Raw genomic sequence first — 22,250 nt, forward strand, 5'->3', positions numbered from 1 at the left:
CCTTAGCATAAGACTCAGAACACTTGGAAAAAGCTCTATTTCTACTTGTTGAAAGGCTTACTGTAAAAAGGGGAGGAATGGTCAGATTGAAAAAAAAAGAATTTGAAAGCATACATAAACAAATGTGGTTGTTTAAAATGTCTTTCATTTATCAGACCCTTTACTACTTCTAAATTTACATGGTGTCTTTTCTATGTGAGAGTAAACAATACAACAAATATAAAAGTATAACAAAAATAATGTCATCTAACATTCAAAGAGTATTTTCTATAGCTTCCAATGTGCTTTTAAATTTTTACCTCAACTCATTTTACTTCTATTTTACAGATACCATCGCTAAGGTTCAGAGGTGGAGGAGTTGCTTAAAACCACAGATTTTTAGTGGTATTGCTGAGGTTCACACTTAGTTCTGGTTTCCAAACCAGTCAGTCTTTTCTTATTTCTTTTATTTTTGTGTGTTTGGTGCACACTTTTAGTGTTTTTGAAACTGAATTACACAGTGAAATATACAAATCCTAGATATGTAGCTTGATGAATTTTTACAAAGTAAATATACCCAGATCAAGTTAGAGCACTACCTACAACACGGGAGCCTCCTTCAAGAGTGCCCTTTCCAATCATGACTACCCCCCCATGGAAATCACAATTCTGACTTCTATGACCACCATCGGTCTTAACCTGTTTCGAATCTTATTTAAATGAATTTTATTATACTCTATAACAATAATGCCATTATGAACATTCTTGATTTTCAAAGGAAGAAACGTAGGACAAGAAAGGGAAAAATGACTTAAAGAAATTCAGCAACTGAACAATCCACCTAGATCTCAAGAACTCCCGATTTCTTCTTTATTATATAAAACAAGTCTCAGAAAGTCTGAGTCTTAACATAAAGGTTTTAAAAATTCTTGCATAATATAAAATCAAATATTAAGTCAAATTACAAATACTATGCCAAATAATAATGATATCATTGAGCCTTTGGGTACAATTTGGTTTTTGGCTACCAAAGTTACTTAATTAAAAACTTTTAAAATAAATCAAATTTCCCCTAACTTGTACTATTCAGTGAGACTCTGATGCTTAGAAATATTTTTTTATAATATGATTCTATGAATACTTGCCTAATTTATAGTCAAATAAAACTGATTCCCAGATTAAAAACTAGAATGCCAGAGTTGGTATTCTATCAAAATACAGAAACAACATGAGCAGGTAATATTCCAAAACTTTGTAATTTAAGCCAACTGTTTGGAATTCAGGATGCATTTTCTCATAGAAACTAAATGACACGTAGTAATCAGGCTACAAAGGCCAGCTTTCCTCAAATGTACCTGAAAATAGTGCTAATACCATAGTTTTTAACCACTATAAATAAAAACCTACCTTGGAATTGTGTTTACAAAACTATCTCCTAACACCATAATCTTGTATTAATTCTCACAAACTATAGAAGGCACCTTCATATCTCCCTGTCTTTTCTCTTTTCTTTCAAATGCTTCTTTGACTGGTTTATGTTTTTTTGTTTTGTTTTGTTTTAATCCTTTCTAAACACTTCACTTTATGTTCCCAGATCCTGACCAAAGATTTCTGACCACAACTTATTCCTTAATTCCTGTCCATTAAATAATCCTTTGACATCTGGGAGAGAAGATACAGAAATAAGAAAAACAAAGAGAGGGAGAATAATCATAAAATCACAACAAATGTTTAAAAGTTGCTCTGTTTTCACCAAAAGGTACACAGGGTCAAATGGGGGGGGGGGGATGTGGAGGGAGTGTAGTCACAAATGCCTTCAAAGAATTCTTGGGCAGAGGAATGACCCATTGTTCCTCTAGATCTCATAGAATGCATATTTTAAACGAAGTAATGTAAGAAAGTAAGATCGTCCTTTTGTTAAGTAATTTTTTTTGAGAGAGAATTTTTTAATATTTATTTTTTAGTTTTCGGTGGACACAACATCTTTATTGTATTTTTTTGTGGTGCTGAGGATCAAACCCAGCACCCATGCATGCCAGGCAAGCGGGCTACCACATGAGCCATATCCCCAGCCCTTGTTAAGTAATTCTTAAAAAGTACAGGCTGAGAATTAAAATGAACTGCAATATTTAGATATAAATTATTAAACCACTACTTCTCATTTACAAGAAACCCCAAAATTAAGTGTAGCAATATTAAAACAATATATACAAAAGTTATTTGCACTAACTTGACAGATAACTAAACCACCAAAGAGCTATCAACTTGTAAACAATACAAATGCTTTACCTACTATGTTACTCAGGTTTCAGTGGCTCTGACAAAATACCTGACATAAACATAAACTACTTTAACAGAGCTATGACAATAAAAATGGCATGGTACTGGCACCAAAATAGACTTGTAGACCAATGGTACAGAATAGAGGACAGAGACCACATAAATACAGTTATCTCATACTAGACAAGGATGCCAAAAACATTCACTGGAGAAAAGATAGCCTATTCAACAAAAGGTGTTGGCAAAACTGGAAATCCACATGTAGTAAAATGAAATTAAACCTCTATCTCTCACCCTGCTCAAAAATCAACTCAGTGGATGGAAGACTTAGGCACTAGAACAGAGATCCTGCACCTAATAGAAGAAAAAATAGGCCCAAATCTTCACCATGTCGGCCTAGGATCTGACTTCCTTAACAAGACTCCTAAAGTGCAAGAAGTAAAATCAAGAAGCAATAAATGGGATGGATTAAAATTAAAAAGCTTCTTCTCAGCAAAAGAAATAATAATGTGAGGAAAGAGCCTACAGATTGGGAGGAAATCTTTGCCACATGCACCTCCAATAAAGCATTAATCTCTAAGATATATAAAGAACTCAAAAAACTTAACAAAAAAAAATAAATAACCCCATCAATAAATGGGCTAAGAAATTGAACAGACACTTCACAAAAGAAGAAATACAACTGATCAACAAATATACGAAAAAGTGTTCAACATCTCTAGCAATTAGCGAAATGCACATCAAAACTACTAAGATTTCATCTCATTCCTGTTAGAATGGCAATAATCAAGAATACAGGCAACAATAAATGTTGGTGAGGATGTGGTGAAAAGATAAACTCATATATTGCTGGTGGGACTGCAGATTGGTACAACCACTCTGGAAAGCAGTATGGAGATTCCTCAGAAAATTGGGAATGGAACCACCATTTGACCCAGCTATCCCACTCCCTGGTTTATACCCAAAGACTTAAAATCAGCATACTATAGTGAAGCAGCCACATCAATGTTTATAGCAACTCAATTCACAATAGTTAGACTATGGAACTTACTTAGGTGTCCTTTAATAAATGAATAGATAAAGAAAATGTGGTATATACATTCAATGGAATATTACCCAGCTTTAAAGAAGAGTGAAATTATGGCATTTGCCAGTAAATGGTTGGAGTTGAAGAATATCATGATAAACGAAATAAGCCAATCCTACAAAACAAAGGCCAAATGCTTTCTCTAATATGCAGATGCTAATTCACAATAAGGTGAGGGCACTACGGAAGAACAGTGTTACCTTAGATAAGCTAGAGGGAAGTGATGGGAGGGGAGGGAAGAGGAGGGTATGTGGGGATAGGAATGATGAAACAGACATTATTACTGTATATACATATGTGACTACATGACCAATATGATTCTGTAACATGTACACTCAGAAAAATGAGAAATTATATCCCATCTATGTATGATATATCAAAGTGCATAAATGCATTCTACTGTCATGTATTAACTAATTAAAACAAATAAAAATTTTTTTAAAAAAAGATTTATTTCGGTTTCAGTCCATGGTCAACTAACTCCATTGCTTTTAGACCTGTGATGAGGCAGAACATCATGACAGGGAAGATATGGAAAAGAGACCAGGGGCAAGTTATATCTTCCATGGACATGCTCCCACCCCCAGTGACCTACTTCCTCCAAATAGTTCCCACCTCCTAAATAACTCACCATCTCCCAACAGTGCTACCAGCTGGAGACCAAACCTTCAACATGAGCCTTTGGTGGGTACTCCAGATCCAATCTATAATACCCACCCTTGATTATTTTACATAAGTTGATTCTGGTTCTACCATTTACTGTGTAAATGTAAGCAAAAGCATTTAACCTCTCTGGGTCTCAATTCTGCACTAATAAAACAGGACTTAAAAAAAAATACCTACTTAAGAATTACTACAAGAGTTAACATAACAAGGCAGCTTCAGGAACAGAGTAAGTGTTCAATAAAGATTAGTGACTATTTTCTCCACACCGATGCATAGGTTACTTGACGACACATCCATGATTTACACTACCTCTTAAACCTTCACAACTCCTAGGACAGTGCTGAATACCAGGTAAATGCTCAATATTTATTGGCTGAGGACTAATGATCTATATGGGATCTAGAATCTTGAAGCAAAAAGAGATTTTAGTAGTCATCTGGAACAGTTTCACTTAATTCAACAATAAGACTCATCGGGGATTATCAAATCTTTGCTTAAACATGTCCATGGCCAAAAAATTGCCATCTCAACAAAGAATGATTCTAAATTACTAAAATATTCTTTTTGAAGACAATTACTGCCTCTTAAAAAGTACTTCTGAAAGGCAAAATTCACTAGATGGCATCATGTATCAGGAGCAATCATCAGAAATAAATATTAAAAGGAAAGAATAATTCAACATTTTTTCTAACTTAGAAATATTGTGCCTAGTTGTATAAAATGTATGTTAACTTAAAATTATTCAATTTAACATATATTAAAATGTTTGGGAAGAATTAAAATGAAGATTCCAACAAGTTAGGTCATAAAATACCAATACTCTACTTAAGTGACCTGGTGTACAGGTAAGTAATACAAATTATCATAAAATTTGGGTTCTTTCCAAACCCACCACATAGCTTCCCAATAATGTTATGCAATTTTAACATTTTTGTAAAAGAAAAACATACAAAGCAAGATTCCTTGCAACCAGATTCCAAGCCAACACCAGCTAGCAAAAACAAAACAAAAAACAGACACCGTTACAAAGAAAAAATTATCAGTTTCTATAAGACTAGCAAGGAAAATCCAAACCTGGAGCTATGTGTAATCAATTACTTAAATTATTTAAAAATGTTCACTCATAAAGAAGGTAATGGTACAACTACAAAAGTTCATCAGGTTTCAAGACAGATCAGTAGAACTGTACTCAAATAACCTCTAACTTCCACTCATTGCAATTCACAGTAACAGAGAAAAATATGACAGAAAACCAGGCACCATTTATAGTCTACTCATCTACTTTATCAGATTCCATTCTTCAAGAGATATTTAACTCCCAGCATTGCAGGTAACACATTCTAACCTGTAAGGTAGAAGACTGAATTGACTTCCCAGCCTCTCCCCACTCTTCCTTCCCCCAAAATAGTTTGGTCTCCGTGCGCAATCCATTTCAACATTCTTTCACTCCCCATAAATTCGTGGGTTATCTTACTTTTTCTCTGACCTAGTTATACCATTTGTCTAATTCCCTGATTGAGTAAAATAAATCTTTAACATACGCTGATAACTGCCTAAGTTGTTATATTTAACACACTAGAGAACTTTCTATTTGTAAGACAGTTTGGTAACTGGACACAAACACAAAACGATTCTCCGAAGAGTGAATGTGAATTGAACTGGAAAGGTCCATCCATCTTCCAATGTAAATTAATAAACAGGCCTTTGGCTTTTGAGGAGCAAAAAAACCCAAACCAATCCCTTGGTTGGTGTGAATTAAGACCTGAGGAATGAATGAAGTGAAGAAATCATTTCAAAATTTGCAAAGTTGATTTTCAAATTGCAGATAATGGTGAATACAATGAATTCACTGCCCACATCTTCACTGTACATTTAAGATTCTCTTTAACAGTTAAACCAACTGAGGAAAACAATCCAATAGCACAATCACTTCAGAAGACAAAAACGTAAGTTTGGTAAAGTTCTTAAATTTTCCTATTCTTTCAGTGTTCACCTATCCATCCACAAAAATAGGTACATTTTTACTCCACCCAACACAAAAATCTTTGTCTAGTTTCATAAAGTAATAAGAGCATAACTATGAATAAATTGAAGTAAAGTGATCAAGAAATGTGTTGATAACAGAGTCAAAGAGGATGTTCTGGATGCTGATGACCCAAAACAGAAGAACTACATGATATCTAAACCCATCAAGATGTCTTTTATCTGAATTCTTTATCCCAAAGACTAACCTAGAAGAAAAATCATAATTGACTTAAATTCCTTTCACTTACAAGTGGTACACAACCTGCCCTCCTTGTTCAGAACTATCTCGTGAAACATATATAAATATATATGCAAACGCATATAGATATAAGGACATCTCTCCTACTAAAGATATATATAGCATATCTGTCTACAACATTTTAGACATATATAACTATCTACATATATACATAATGAATAATCAAAAATACCCAGTTCAATAAAATTATTTTCCAAGATGGAAACCTGATTTGCACTGACAAGTGAGGTCATGAATGAATATACTGTACACAAATATCAACTATGTTCTAAGGCAATAAATCATTCAATTTTTTTTTTAATGCCAGAGAGGATGGAGAAAGGCATACTTATGATTTTTTAAATACAAAAATAATTCCAAACAAAACAATAATACATACCTAATCTTTTCCTTATCTCTATGACTTTAAATAAAAGTCTTATTTCTTGTACTTGCTAAATATGGCACAAAGATTTCATTACAAATTTGGGCATAAGGAAGACTAGGAAGATGTAAAATAAGGGAAATTTTTCTCATAGAACTCAAGGCTTTTTTTCTAAAAATATTTCGGAGGGGTTGGGGATATAGCCCAAGTGACAGAGTACTGAATAGCATATGTGAGGCCCTATGTTTGATTCTCAGCATCATGAATAAACAAATAAATAAATATTTAGGAAAACTGAAAATCCCTAAAATGAATATTAAAGGTAATCTCATCTTCCTCCCAAAAAGAAAAAAAAAAGAAATAGAAAAATGGAAGAAAGAAAAATTCTAAGACATAGCCTATCAGAGATACTTTGCATAAAACCTATTTAAATGTCATTAAAATATCACCAAAAAAATCAAGTAATGGGACAGTTTACCGAGTGCAAGAACAATGTGCATTCTGACTCTAGGGGACACTTCCTAAAGTTTCTATTTTTCTAAGCAATTGCTAATGCTATTAGCTAGTAACCATGATCCTTTCATTCAATGTAAGCCAGAAAAACTTGTCAATGCTTATAAACACTAACCTCGAATCAACACAGAAATAAACAGATGAAAAAACTTAAAATCTTAAAAGTCTTAATATGACTATGATTTGCTACTATTTTATTAATGGGTTTTTGCATTTAATCTCATCAGAGCTGCTGACATACAGTTTTCTTTCTCTGATATGTCCTTATCTGATTTTATCTGAGGGTGATATGGGCTTCTTAGAATAAAATTAAAAGTGTTCCATTGCCTTTTATTTCATGGGATAATCTGAAGAGCACAGGCACTGGTTCCTCTTTAAATATCAGGTAGAATTCTGGTGAGAATTCCTCTGGTCCTGGGCTTTTCTTGGTTGGAAGTTTTTTTTGTTTCTTTGTTTTTATTACTGTTTCTATCTCATTGCTAATTAGTGGTCTCTTTAGGTTCTCTACATCCTCTTGATTCAATTTGGGCAGAACAAATGTTGTCTAGAAATGTACCCATTTCTTCTAGGTTTTCCAATATATTGCAGTATAAATTTTTTAATAGTTCCTTCCTATTGATCCTCTGGATGTCTACAAAGTCTGATTTTTCATCTCTGATTTTATTAATTTGGGTCTTATTTCTTAATTTCCTGGTTAATTTATCTAAAGGCTTATATCAATCTTGCTTATCTTTTCAAAGACTCAATTCTTCATTTCACTGATCCTCTGCATTTTTAAATTCTCAATTTCTCTGATTTCAGCTCTGATTTTAATTATTTCATTCATTCTACTGGTTTTAGAATTGGGTTATTCTTGTTTTTTAAGGGTCTTGAGATGCATCATTGGGCTGTTTGTTTTTTTCTTGTGTAGTCACTCATAACTATAAACTTTCCTATTAGAACAGCCTTCAAAGTGTCTCAGAGGTTTCTGATACATTGTATCACTATTCTTCTTTGATTCTAAGAATTTTTCAATTTCTCCCCTGATTTCTTCTACCACCCATTTACCATTCAAATCATTCAAAAGTGTACTGTTCAATCTCCATGTGGCAAGAGAGGTATGTTGAAATCACCCAGTATTATTGTACTGAGGGTCTATCTGAGGCTTTGAGTAGTGTCTTCTTTATGTTATTAGAGTATAAACATTTAGTATCATATCTTCTTGTTGTGTTTTTCCCTTTACCCATTTGAAACAACGTTCTTTATCTCTTCTGATCAATTTTGGCTTGAAGTCTGTTTTATCAAATATGAGAGTAGCTACTATTGCTGTTGTCAGGCTCCATTTGCATGGTACATCAATTTCATCCTTTCACTTTCAGCCAGTATCTGTCTTTGCCTGTAAAGTGAGCCTCCTGCAAACAACATATGGTTGGGTTCTTGTTTTTAATCCATTCAGCCAATCAATGGCTTTTAATTGGAGATTTGAGACAAGTTACATTCAACATTATTACAGAGAGATGTTTATTAATCCCTGCCGTTTTGATTTATTTCTAATGTTTAACTAGGTACTGTTTCTCTTCAGTTTAGCTACCTTTCAAATAGGATTTCTCCATTTGTGAGCTCTGGGGTTTGTTTTTTATTTCTTCTGTGTTAAGTATTTAAGCATTAGTATTGGCTTAGTAGGCCTGAATTCATTTCATTTCTGCTTTATCTTGGAAGGTTTTATTTCTTATCCAATTTTGAAGGCTAGCTTTGCTGTATATGGCAAACTTGGTTGATAGTTATTTTCTTTCAGAGCCTGGAACACAACATTCTAAGTCCACCTGGATTTTAGAGTTTGTGCTAAGAAATTACAAGTCATTCTGATTGGTTTGCTTCTAAATGTGAGCTGATGTTTTTCTCGGGAGGCTTTTATAAGCCTATCCTTGTTCTGTATATTAGGCATTTTAATTATAATATGTTTGTAGAGAGCTTCTCTTGATCCTATTTGGGGTTCTGAATGCATCCTGAACCTCAATGCTCATATCATTTTCAAGATCTGAAAACTCTTCTGTTATTATTTCCCTAAAGATGTTAGACATGCCATTAGCCTGTGTCTCATAACCCTCTTCAAATCCAGTAATTTTTAAATTTGTTATTTTAATGTTATCTCAGAGTTCATCACAGTTATTTTCTTTTCTTTCATACTGTCTGAATGTTCAAGGCTAGCCCTCTTGTCTTCCAGCTCTGAGATCTGCCTTTAGCATGGTCTGCTCTATTAAAGAGACTTGCAACTGAACATTTTATTTGATGTACTGTGTCTTTCATTTCCAAAATATCTGTTTGGTTCATTTTCAATATCTCTATCTCCTTATTGATCTTCTCATTCTCATCTTATACTGACCTCATTAATTCATTCAATTGTTTTTCCATGTTCTCTTGGAATTCCTTGATCATTTTTATAATCATTCTTTTGAATTCTTTATCTGATATTTCATTCACTGCAATATCTTTGGAATAGGTTGATGGCTAATTACAAACTTTGGAAGGCCTAGTGTTACCTTATCTTTTCATATTTCTTGTATTCCTGGGTTGGGTTTTTATGCATCTGCTGGGATGGATTTCTCTTCCACTCTTCTGTGTAGGCCTTTTTAGGGCACAACCTTCTCTTACCAAAGTGTCATTAAAGTAATCTAGATTGAAACCCCTTGTAGGTGTGTTATTCACAGGCTTTCTGTTAATTCTCTCTGTTTTTGCTGAAGGGATGGATGTCTACAAGTGGTGCTTGTTCATTAGTTTGGGTTTTTTTTTTTCTCTTCTGTTTTTAATATTAAAGTATTGCTAAGGTTTGAGTGTGGTTAATTTATATGTGGACCAAAATGAACTGTCACTTTTCTGGGTTTAGTTCAGTGCAGTGTCTCCACTCTGTGAACATGCAGCGTCCCTGTAGATTCCCAGCACCTCACAGAAATGGAGGAAATAGCACAACTGGAGCAAAAAACATACAACATTAAAATAAATACCCAGTGCCTCCTATGATATCTACAACACTAATTATCACACAAATAGGAACTGTGGGATCAGCAACTGCCAACAGCAAAACAATAAATAGCTATGACCTAGATCTGGCATTAAACAAACAGCAGGTGTTAATTATGTCACCCACAATACTAATAATTGCCAACAACATGAACAGTGGGGCAGGAGTTATATGAACCAAATAGTTCTACAAGATGGTAAAAATACAGTTCATTAAGAGAAAAGAAAATGTGACAGAACAGTAAAAGACAATTTAGAATGTTCAAAATGTGAACAGAGGGTACAGAAAAGAGACAGCAAGTGAAGACTATAAAACAAGTGGACCAAAAGTAGAAAAAAAAAAGGGAAAAAAAGAGAAAACAATAAATTATGGCTGTTAACAGAAGAAAGGAGGGAAAGAGAAACAAACAAAACCAAAGCAAAACAAATAAAAATAACCCCAACCTCAAAAGACAAGGAAAAATAACTATAATCAAAAAATGCTAAAAGTGAGAGTAAAACAAAACAAGTATGTATATATACATATACACAAACCAGTCAGCACAGCAAGAATACACACACACACACACACACACACACACAGGAAAAAACCTGATTCTTAATGAAAAATGAAAGAATAATCACCACTGAGGTAATCAAAACTGTCAACAAGGATGATGGTCACTGCCAATACCCAACTGTCTTTCTTTCCATTTTTTCCCAGGCTATGTACCACTAAGGCTATCAGCAGGTGGGAAGAAGTTTGTTATTTGTTAATCACTTTCCCCTTTTTTGTTGCTCACTCAGCTGTAGCTATAGTAGCCTAAAACTAAATCTGGTTAAAATAGCTCTCAGTTTTCTTTCTCACCAGTGTAAGGTAGGACAGGATGGTAAGTACTATCAATTGAAGTTTTATACAGACAGACCAGATCCATGCATTCCCAGGGAGGGACTACTGCAGAGTTCCATAAGGGAAGTTCCAGTGGTTGGGGTTAAGGTCTAATCAGGCCTTAGAGAACTTGTTGGGTGGTATCAACACACCCCTAAGGCCAGGTATAGATGCTGATTTCTACTGCGAGTCTAGATCTCAAGAGACTTATAAGAATCCCACTGACTGAGCAGGGGAACAAATCTTCCAGGTCTCACACACTCTGCTTCCCAAGCTTAGTCCTAAGTGTTTTAATACTCAGCTGCTAGCTCCCAATACTCTCCAGCTGGTCACATGACTCAAAGGGAAAGCAAGTTAAACTCCTCTCCATATTCCTGACTTGAATCCCCCTGATTACAATCTTCTTCCTTCCTGTTTCATTCAGATTCTGCTAGGTATACCATAGGGTATATGGTAGGTACTTGCTGGAATAACATGACAATGTTTGCTTCAATCTCCCCGGTCCCACAGCAGCAAGCTGTAGCATGGCCTCCCCAACATGGCTCCTGCCTCAGCTCTCTGCTTGCCAGCTGAGAAACAGAGCACTTTTCCAACACCACTTCACTGTGCAGTCTCTGTATCGGCTAACTTCAAGCTGCTTTCTGACCTACAGGTTATCCCATGCCAAATTTATCCATTGTTTCTCTCTGTATTATCCCTCTCCTCTGTGATAAAAGTGCTGCAGCCACTGTCACACCGGCTGGACTCCAATGTACTCTTTTTTGTTCTTTGTTCAACGCACCTGATTATGAGACTCTAAGAGATTCTGGCTGTCTGGTGCTGAATTTCAATGAATTCCCTTTCTCACCCACGTCACTGAGAAGCAGAACTCCCGAAGACTGAATCCTGAGGCACAGAGAAACTGCAAAAACAGCCTTCCTCTAATCTACCATCTTGAATGAATCCCGAGTTTGGTTCTTTGTAGAAATTCACAAAGTCCTAAAAATTCTAACAAATTAATTCTCAAATAGAAAATGTAGAATTGGGAGAGCAGATTCATCATGATTTATATTTTTAAAAAGACAATAAAATTAATAAATTTGCCAGCAAACTGCAAAAATACAACTTTTCTAAATAACTACAGGGGTATATACATGATTGCTTCATTAAAAATACAAGAAGTTATATAACAATAAAAAATTCAAAATTTTTCAATTGTACCATTTTGCTATATTTTAAATCTAGAACGTCCCCCAAAAGCTCATGTGCTAAAAGCTTGGTCCTAAAGTTGACACTGTTGAAAGGTGAGGGAAAGTTGAAGAAGTAAGGCCTAGTGGGAGATTTTAGGTCACTGGGAATGTGTCACCAAAGTGGACTGCAGGGATCCTGACTTGTTCCTTTGTCCCAGGTATAAGATGAAGCATTTCCCATGATGTGCCGTCCTGCCACAGACCAAAAGTATTGAGGTCAATCAGTCATAGACTAAAACTTCCAAATTTGCAAACTAAAATAAACCTTTCCACTTTTTAAGTTGATTATCTAAGACATTTTATTGTAGTAACAGATAGTTAACATACCATTCATTATCATCTAATACTGTTGAAAAAATGTAAAATTTATAAAGCATGGAGAAAGCTTTAACAATATGCTATATATTTAAAATCCTTTGCATTGACTTTTTTAAAAAATTCTATCACACACCTTCATTACCAAAAGAAATAAACAGACTTTATTATCTCCAATTCAAAAGTAAATCTCAGCTGGGGATGTAGCTCAGTGGTATAGCACTTGCCTAGCATGCATGAGGCCCTGAGTTTATTCCCCTGCATGGCAAAAAAAAAATTTAAAAAGAAAAATTAATCTTAAAGAATATAAGTGATTCTAAATTATTAACTTTTCAGGTTTTAAAAAATAGTCAAAATATTTCTTCACCAACTTTACAAATACTATTGATATTAACTTCTCATTTTTATTTTAAATTTATTTTAACATCATATTTAAACTGTTATTCAGCATGAGAGCTAGTAAGTGATGATCAATAGATCAAACCGAAGAGTAGCCAAAAAGAGTAGCTAAGAGTCAAGTGTTATTAATGATAACCGATATAAGGGTAAATAAAGGGGAGTCAACTAATCTTCACCTCCCCTTAGGGTGTACCCTATGGCTATAATAACAAATTTCTTGGTGGCTTGTCTTGACAGTGTTAGAAGCTAGAAGTCTGAAATCAGTATTACTGGACCTAAATCAAAGTGTCAGGAGAGGCTATACTACTTCAAAATGCTCCAGGGACAAATGTGTCTCTTGCCTCTTCCAGTTGCCAAAATTCTTTAATGTGTGACAATATCAATTCAACATCTGCTTCATGGTCATACTTGCTTCCTCCTCTGTTTGTGTACAATCTCCCTGTCTCCCCCTTTAAGGAGTTATATAACTGATTTCAGGGGACCACTCACACAATCCAGAAGAAACTCTCCACTTCAGATTCTTTTTTATTATGTAAGGTAACATTTCACAGGTTCTAAAGAATAGAACTTGGAGCTCTTTTGTAGGGCTATTTTCCAGCAACACTGGGTGTCTCCTTAAAAGCCAAATAGGCCAAACATTTTGGTCAAGAACTAGACAATTTCAGTCTCCAGATTTTATGATAATCATGTTAATAAGCATTCTTCCCTGGGCACTCTAAACAAATCCCTGTGAAATAAATCTCATGCTATGTAAATCAATTTTCTCTCAAGAATTTACAAGAGATTTGTCTGTTTTAGTAAATAAAAGGAGTGAAATTGGGCTCAAATTTTGAAGTTTCTCCTGAACTATCCACAGGTATACAGACGATAATCATATTCAAGAGTTTTTTCTCTCTTTAATAGTAGTAAGGAGTGGTTTTTTTTTGTTGTTGTTGTTGTTGGCAAGATTTCTTACCATCAACATACTTTATAGAGTTAAGTAATACTAAACTATGTTTCTAAAGAAATTAGAATCAAATTATTTTCCTCAAGCAGAAAATTTTATTTTTATCCTCTAAATTTTTCCAGATAATTTCAAGGCCCACAAGCCCTTGAATCTTCTCCAGAATCAAGCAGTTTTCACTCTATGAAATCAAAATAAATTTCAGATGAATTAGAGTTACATGTAATATATGAAAACACTAAGTTAGAATAAAATATAATAATAGGAAAATTTGGCAAAGTATTACAACAGTCACATATGTAAAAGTACACACACACAAAAAAAAACAAATAAAGGCAATATGATATATTTTCAACTACTACTTTTCTGTATCTGACCATGATAGTATCTAGAAAAAGTGAGAATATAGAGAAACGAGAACTCAAGCATATTATTAGTAAGAGCATGAACCTACAGAGGTCTTTCAGAAGGGAAATTGGCAAAGCTGGTAAATTTTAAAATGCATATATATTTTTATTCATAATTCAATAAGTCATTTTAATATTTTATTCTACAGAAGCACTCATAAAATTAAGAAAAATATGTGTATAAATTAAATGTGTAAAAACAAAGTCTGGGGATATAGCACAGTGGTAGAGCACTTGCCTAGCACATGTAAAAAGCCCCGGGGTTCCATCTGCAACATGGCAAGTAAAACTACTCTTCAGATTTCATCTCACTCCAGTCAGAATGGCAGCTATTATGAATACAAACAACAATAAGTGTTGGCAAGGATGTTGGCAACGCTCATACATTGCTGGTGGAACTGCAAATTGGTGCAGCTAATCTGGAAAGCAGTATGGGGATTCCTTGGAAAACCAGGAATGGAACCAACATTTGATCCAGCTATCCCTCTCCTCGGGCTATACTCAAAGGACTTAAAAACAGCATTTACTACAGGGACACAGCCACATCAATGTTTATAACAGCACAATTCACAATAGCTAAACTGTGGAACCAACCTAGATGTTCTTCAGTGGATGAAAGGATTAAAAAAAAGTGGCATATATACACAATGGAATATTACTCAGCGAAAAAAGAGAATAAAATCATGGCATTTACAGGAAAATGGATGGAGTTGGAGAATATAATGCTAAGTGAAGTTAGCCAATCCCAAAAAATCAAATGCCGAATGTTTTCTTTGATGTAAGGAGGATGATTCATAGTGGAGTAAGGAGGGAGAGCATGGGGGTAATAGACAAACTCTATTTTGTTTGTTTTGCAGAAAGGTGGGAGGGGAAGGGAGGGAGCATGGTGTTAGAAATGATGGTGGAATGTGATGGACATCATTATCCAAAGTACATGTATGAGACATGAATTGGTGTGAATATGCTTTATATACAGAGATATGAAAAACTGTGCTCTATATGTGTAATAAATTGTAATGCATTCTGCTGTCATATATAAATTTTAAAAAATTAATAAAAAAATAAAAAATAATTTTTTTTTTTTTAGAGAGAGAGAGAGAGAGAGAATTTTTTAATATTTATTTTTTAGTTTTCGGCGGACACAATATATTTGTTTGTATGTGGTGCTGAGGATCGAACCCAGGCCGCACGCATGCCAGGCGAGCACGCTACCGCTTGAGCCACATCCCCAGCCCAAAAATAAAAAATTTAAAAGCTCATTGAAACACTATTTGTATATAAAATCAGAAATAGTACAAATGTCCAACAATAGAGAAATTGCTAAACTATGCTATAACATAAAGAAATATTTTATGTTCAATTGAAAAGTGAAGTATATAAGCTATCATTTAGAAAGCTACCCATGATACATGAAGTGAAAAAAAAACAAATTACAATTAGTAAGTAAATGATTCTGGTTTTGCTTACAGAAGAAAATATCAAAAGCTCTCTATGTTTATGTATTAACAGAAACCAAGTTTTCAAAAGCCATCTTATTATAATGGAAAATCCTAACATAATAAATAGTAAGTGAAAGAAGTAGATTATAAAATTGTCTATGTAATTTAAAACTATATATAAATAAAGGATATCAATTATCTCTGAGTACTGTGATTGTTGATCTGTTTTTAGATATTTCTTTTCTAAAACATACAAATGTTGTTATATAACAATCAAATCAATATTTAAAAAAAAAAAGGTTTTTGTTATTTTAAAAAAACATAGGCCCAAAAGACCAACAAATTATTTTACTTTTGAGAGTCAAGAAGAGACTCTAACCCTACAAAATGCCAAGAAAATGGATACAGAACAATGATATGAGTTCATGTACAGGAAGACTTTAAAAAAAAAAAAAAAAACTAAAAATATTTTTGAACTTTTATAATTTAAAATTTTTGCATGGATGGTGGAAAGAGACCCTCATCGCTATACAAAATACATTTATATATATAAAATACATGTAAGATGTGAGTTTTAAAAAGAAAAAAAAAAGAACAGTGTTAGATTAGATAGAAAGAAGTGATGGAAGGAGAGGGGAGGGAAGGGAATGAAGAGATAGGAAGGACAGTAGAATGAAACAGACATTATTATTACTGTGTGTATATATGTGACTGCATGACCAATATGATATGCAACCTGTATACTCAGAAAAATGAGAAATTATATCCCATCTGATTCAAATGTATGATGTCAAGATCATTGTACTGTCATGTGTAACTAATTAAAACAAATTTAAAAATTTTTAAATTAAAAATAAAAATAAATAAAATAAAATCTCCCATGAATGCAGCAGAAAAAAAAAACTAAAATTATTTTTGAACTTTTACAATTTAAAATTTTCTTTGGTCAGCTTATGCAATACATAAAAACATGAATCAATCATATTTGCAGCTTACTTTTAAGTAAAATGTGAATTAACCAACGTGACCACCTACATTGGCCTGAAAATAGCTGTTCGTTCGTTCATTTCAAACGAAGAGTTAGCATAAATTCAATAAGTGAAAACCATATGTAACAGCTTTTTAAAACCGTCTGGAGGGAGGGAGTAGACTAGACCCTAGCTCCAGGAAAGAGTCCTTCCTGATATTCAGTGCCATGGACACTACCTTTTGAGTACATGGCGAATAATCCTCTCCATTCCTTTTCATTCATGCTCTTCCTGACCAGAAGGATTCTCCCCCTGACTACAATTCTCAAAATCCTAGAGATAAAATAGAAGAAATAAAGAGATAGGTAGAAATAAGACACAAAAGAAGGACAGAGAAATATAACTTTAAGTTCTGCATACTTCTCCAGGCCTGTCATACCCCAAGCCAGTCTCTTTCCCAGGTATGTCACTGCCAAATTTCTGGGAAATCTGTAATTCTTAAGTGTTACCCTAAATGCACCATTTATAAAAATTACCTCTGCACTGTTAATTAGCCCACCAATAAATAGATCAAGAGAGATATGACATTTTTAAGAAAGCTATAATTTAAAGAACTTTCTAATATTATCTACTGATCAGATACTGGAGATCATATCAACCTGAGGTTTCTGAAAACAATAACATTTTCATATACTTCTCCATGACCATCCTTCATCAAGTTTCCTCAAAAGAGCCTGAAAACTCCAAGTGAGATGGCACACAATCCCCCTTGAATGTGTATTCCTTGCTTTCCTAAATAAATCTCTGCCTCTACTAGTGCATGCTAAAATTCTGTCCCATCACATATGCCAAGGGGCACATTTGTCCTAAGTGGAGATTCCCCTTCTCCAGGAACTCCTCGAATCCTCTTCCATTAACATCTCTTCTTAGGTGACACTACCATTTCTTTGAAGGCCAACCTCAAATATACCTGAAATCTGCTACATGAAGATGTTCCTCTTTTGAACTCTATAGACATTTAAATAACTGAATTACTCACTTTATTTGCATATTCTATTTGTATGGTGACATTCTTTTCCTATATTCTGATACTTTACAAGGAATTGGAACACACATGTTCATCTCCACCATAATTTCCTGGAAATACAAATAAAGAAAATTATCCAAAAGACTAGAGCAGTTATTCAAATGCATATCATACATTTGAATCAGATGGGATATAATTTCTCATATGAAAATTATCCAAAAGACTAGTTTAGGCCTACAGGACTTTGGTGGGCCTTGAATGTGATCTAAGTAGTTTGAGTTTTATTCTACAATGAGAGAGAAAAACTGAAAATTCCTAAGCACAAAAGGGGTGAAATAAAAGTTTAATTTAGAAAAAGTAGGTAGGCTACAATTGCCAGATTAGAGAAGGGTAGTAACATCTACAGCAAAAAAGGTAGCTGGCTCAGCATAAAGGGTTAAGAAAAGGGCTTCAACATCAGAATACAAAGAGTTCTGCAACACTTCCTAGTTCTGTAATCCTGGGCCAATTTTCCCTAATTATACATTAAGATTGGTAAAACCAGACCTTGCTTCACTGTGGTATTATGTGAAATAATGAATGCAGCACTATCTGCAATGCCTGGAAGAGAGTAAACACATTGCACTCTGACACCAATTCTCAACACCAACTAGGTGTCCTACAATTCAATTTAATTCTGATACTCACCTAGAAATAGCATCAAATTCCACAAGTTAAAGAGCAAGGTCCCTATCAAAACTGCCCTTAATTCAGATGTTTCCACACTCTCTATACTTATGTCTGCCTTGGCTGCAATTCAGGTTTCCCAAAAATCTTTCTTCGGGTTCAATAATTTGCTATATTAACTGATAGAAACCAGTAAAAGCACTATACTTAGACACAGTTTTATTATAAAGGATACAACTTAGCAACAACCATTGGGGCAAAGGTGTATGGGAGAGGAGGAGGGACAAAAACTTCCATGTTCCAGGTATCAACTGCCTAGCAGATTAATAAGTTCACCACTGTTGCAGGCTGTTTATGTTGGGTTTCATAACTTAAACATGATTGGTATCATCACTGGCCACATGACAGGACTCAAGATCCAGTCCCTCCACCCTCCTCAGAGATTAGGAAGTAGGGTTGAAAGCTCTAATTTGATCTTTCTGATATGGACACTCTGTCCATGAAAACTATCTTTAAAAGCCCGCTCAGAATCACCTCATTAGCATAAATGCATGTGTGGTTCAAATACACTAATTATGTACTCGGAAAATTCCAAGGGTTTCTGAAACTCACTATTGGGGACCAGGGTCAAAGATCAGATATATTCTTTATGATAATCACATACACAATAAATGGAAGCTATTATTTTAGAAACCAACTAGCAGATTACTGAAATAATGTGAGTACGAAGATAAGGGGGTAAAACACTGCAGAAGCAACAGCAACAGAAAACTAGGCTGGGGGGCAGGCGTCAAAATTATCTATGAAGGTTCAGCCTGGACAACTAAATAGAAACAATCATACCCTGGCAGGACACTGAATGTGAAATTAACAATGAATTTAGTTTTAGCCACATTGAGGCTGAAGGTTGACAGTCAGCAATTTCAGATGGATATTGGGCAGATGGAATGATGAGCCTGGAGATGTGAGAGGACAGGATCAGAATAAGTCTCCATATAGATTAGATCCCCATCTCCTCCTCCAAAAAACTCTAAAGAGGAGGATACCACCTAATGGTATCACTTAAGTTGGTACATGCCCTGTAACAATCCAATAAAAGCAAGTAAATACATGCAGCAGAAAATGTAAGGGCTGAACTGAGAACATTTTCCATTTAATATTTTGAATTTTAAACAAATTGATTTCTCTCTCTCTCTCTCTCTCTGGTACCAGAGATTGAACCCAGGAGTACCTAACTACTGAGCCACATCGCCAGCAGTCTTAGTCTTTATTTTAAGACAAGTTCTAAGGTGCTTAGGGACTAAGTTGCTGAGGCTAACCTTGAACTTGTGATCCTCCTGCCTTCGCCTCCCAAATTACTGGGATTATAGGTGCGTACCACCATGCCCAATGGTATCTAATTCTTAAAGACTCAAAAGGAATCACATGATCAAGGGCCAAACAGAAATGCTGGGTTTTGTTGTAGGATAGAAATATGCTATTTTATTTTCTATCAATAGGAACTTACCATACATCTAACAGATAAATATTTACTTTTCAATGAAAAGGTTATGGATATGGAGCAAGCATAGAATACAACATAAACAGGATCAGCTATGGTCAATTCAAAAAGCTTTGCGTCCAGATACATGAAGCAAAATAAAAACTTCAAGTATGGAAACCATGTCAGACTTACCCCAAGCTTTTACAGTCCTGCTTTTAGAAAATGTTTGGAAGGTAGAATCTGCCTTGCTAATAGTTCATAGGTTCAGAAGCATCATAGCTTATTTTTCTCTGAAATGTGCAAATAATTTCATCCTTTTGTTGCCAGCTTCTGGGACTCCCAACTTGGTTTTTCAGAAGCTATAAACATAATAAATGGGAGAAAACAGAAAGCATAGTCAGTGCACTAAGCCAGTCAGATGGTTCATGGTATGTGGGTTATAAATGGATCCATAGAACTGAAACACTCAAGTACTATAGACTGAACCAATGAACCGGTAACCCAGGAAGATAGGGTACAATGCAGGGTACAATGCTGGTCCCTAGCGTTCAGGATGGGAATGCCAGAAAAGTGAAGTGAGAGTTCAATATGTGTCCCACCTTTATAGGCTCCAGGGAGGGAACCAAAATATTTTTGGCTAACTCATTGGAGTGCTTCTCTGTGCCAGCAACACCCCTAGAAAGAAGAACAGTAAGGCAAAATCTGAACCTAGACTCCAACCAGAGAAGGAATGGATAAGGGAAGTTTCCTTCCCTATACTCTTCTTAACTCATAAAGGAGATAAAAGAAAAATTCTGAGATGCCCTAAATTTAATTATGAAGGCTGGAGGATGGAGACAGGAAGAGAAAAAGGCTATTTAATATTTTCATTTCATATGTTAGAACCTTAACTTAATCACATTACATACAAACTCAGTGACTGTCATCCCTAACCTATCCAGAAGTCCTTCTCCTATGGACTACCCTCCTATCCTAAAGCTTCACCATCTTGCATAATCACACTCCTCTTTATCTATAGCCAAGGTAGTTTCAATGTAAACAATTTATGCTGTCCTTCTCCAATTTTTCCTTATTAAAAAAAGTTCTTTGCTCTAGTTGGACATATTTCCAACTGCTATCTAGCCCTGCTACTGGCAATTACTGGAACTTATCCCAGGACCTGGTCCTTTTTCTGGCTAACATCTGTAATGGATGAACAAATCCTTTTACATCAGAGATGCCTAAGTCTAGCTGAACACAGGGTTCTTTAAGTTTCAAAGATGACAAGAGGGACCCAAAGAATTTTCTAAAGAAAGACACAGGCATAAAAGACACTCTCCCCACTTCCTACATCCTGATTGTAACACCAAATTATAAGGATCATTTTATTCTGCATAAAACTTAACAATTTTAGTGGACAGACTGTTGGTTTTACCTACAGTAGTACTAATTTCTTTGTATCAATATGCATGTTTCTCAGTTATAAATAAAGGTATGTATCTTTGGTGAACTCCTTAGGATTTACAGAGTAGATTTTACATTAAGGCTTATTTTCAAAATACTAGCATTGTAGTAGTTAATCCCTTAGCTTGAACCACCCCCATTCACATAGATTCACAGCAGCCAAACCTCTTCCCTTGGATCACTGCTAACTTCCTCATGCTCTAAGAATTTCCTCTTCTAACACAACCAATTCAACACTTTTTTTTTTCAATAGTGTTGGAGATTGAACCAAGGGCCTTGCACATGCTAGTCAAGCACTCTACCACTGAGCTACATCCTCAGCCCCCAATTCACCAGTTCTATTCCACTCCTACACACCATTACCCTCTCCTTCCCCCTCAAACACTCCAAGTAAAATATCTTTAATTAGTGAGGGTCAGAGGGAAAGGACAATTCAAGGCATCTTTGAGTTACCTTTCCAATTCCTCCCTCTTTTTTAGGCACCCCAAGTCCCTGCTCACCCAAAACTGCCCTTGAATTTCTCAAGAAGTTATTCCTAGGTTGAACAAAATTCAGCCCTTTCTGATTCCTACTCCCTGAGGAGCATGCCAAATCTATCCAAGTACTCAGCAGTTCTAAAGCCTTCCATCTTTTAAGACCCTCTCTTCATATTTTTAAAGCCAAAAGATAGTAGTAATTCTCTTAAGCCACATTTCCAGCCTCATGCTTCTTCCCAGTGCAAAGCCAGGAGAGCAGGGTCTTCTCATTCATATTTACTGAACTGAATTACTAGACTGCTGTTCCAACTGTTTACCACTTCAAACCCAACACTGTCTTTTCTCGGAGTAGCAAGGTTACTACATAATAAAAATGCCCTCCCCTCCTAAGGCAACTATTGTCAATTACTTCATTCT

General features: G+C 35.0%; 1 protein-coding gene across 9 annotated transcripts in view; it reads right to left on the reverse strand.

Annotated features, from left to right (window-relative positions):
* The window catches only part of Lclat1 (lysocardiolipin acyltransferase 1), a 179,732-nt gene that overhangs the window by 137,579 nt on the left and 19,903 nt on the right, over positions 1–22,250 (reverse strand). For 7 of the 9 annotated variants that reach the window (XM_048804589.1, XM_015479796.2, XM_048804591.1 and 4 more), the window contains one exon: positions 20,107–20,273. The gene's annotated coding sequence lies outside the window, so the exon portion shown is untranslated. Of the gene's footprint in view, positions 1–16,976; positions 17,408–20,106; positions 20,274–20,513; positions 20,539–22,250 lie in introns of those variants that run through there. The other 2 variants (XM_048804592.1, XM_048804593.1) reach the window with 2 other exon arrangements.

This window comes from Marmota marmota, unplaced genomic scaffold (genome assembly GCF_001458135.2).
Source record: "Marmota marmota marmota unplaced genomic scaffold, marMar, whole genome shotgun sequence".
Lineage (NCBI taxonomy): Eukaryota > Metazoa > Chordata > Mammalia > Rodentia > Sciuridae > Marmota > Marmota marmota.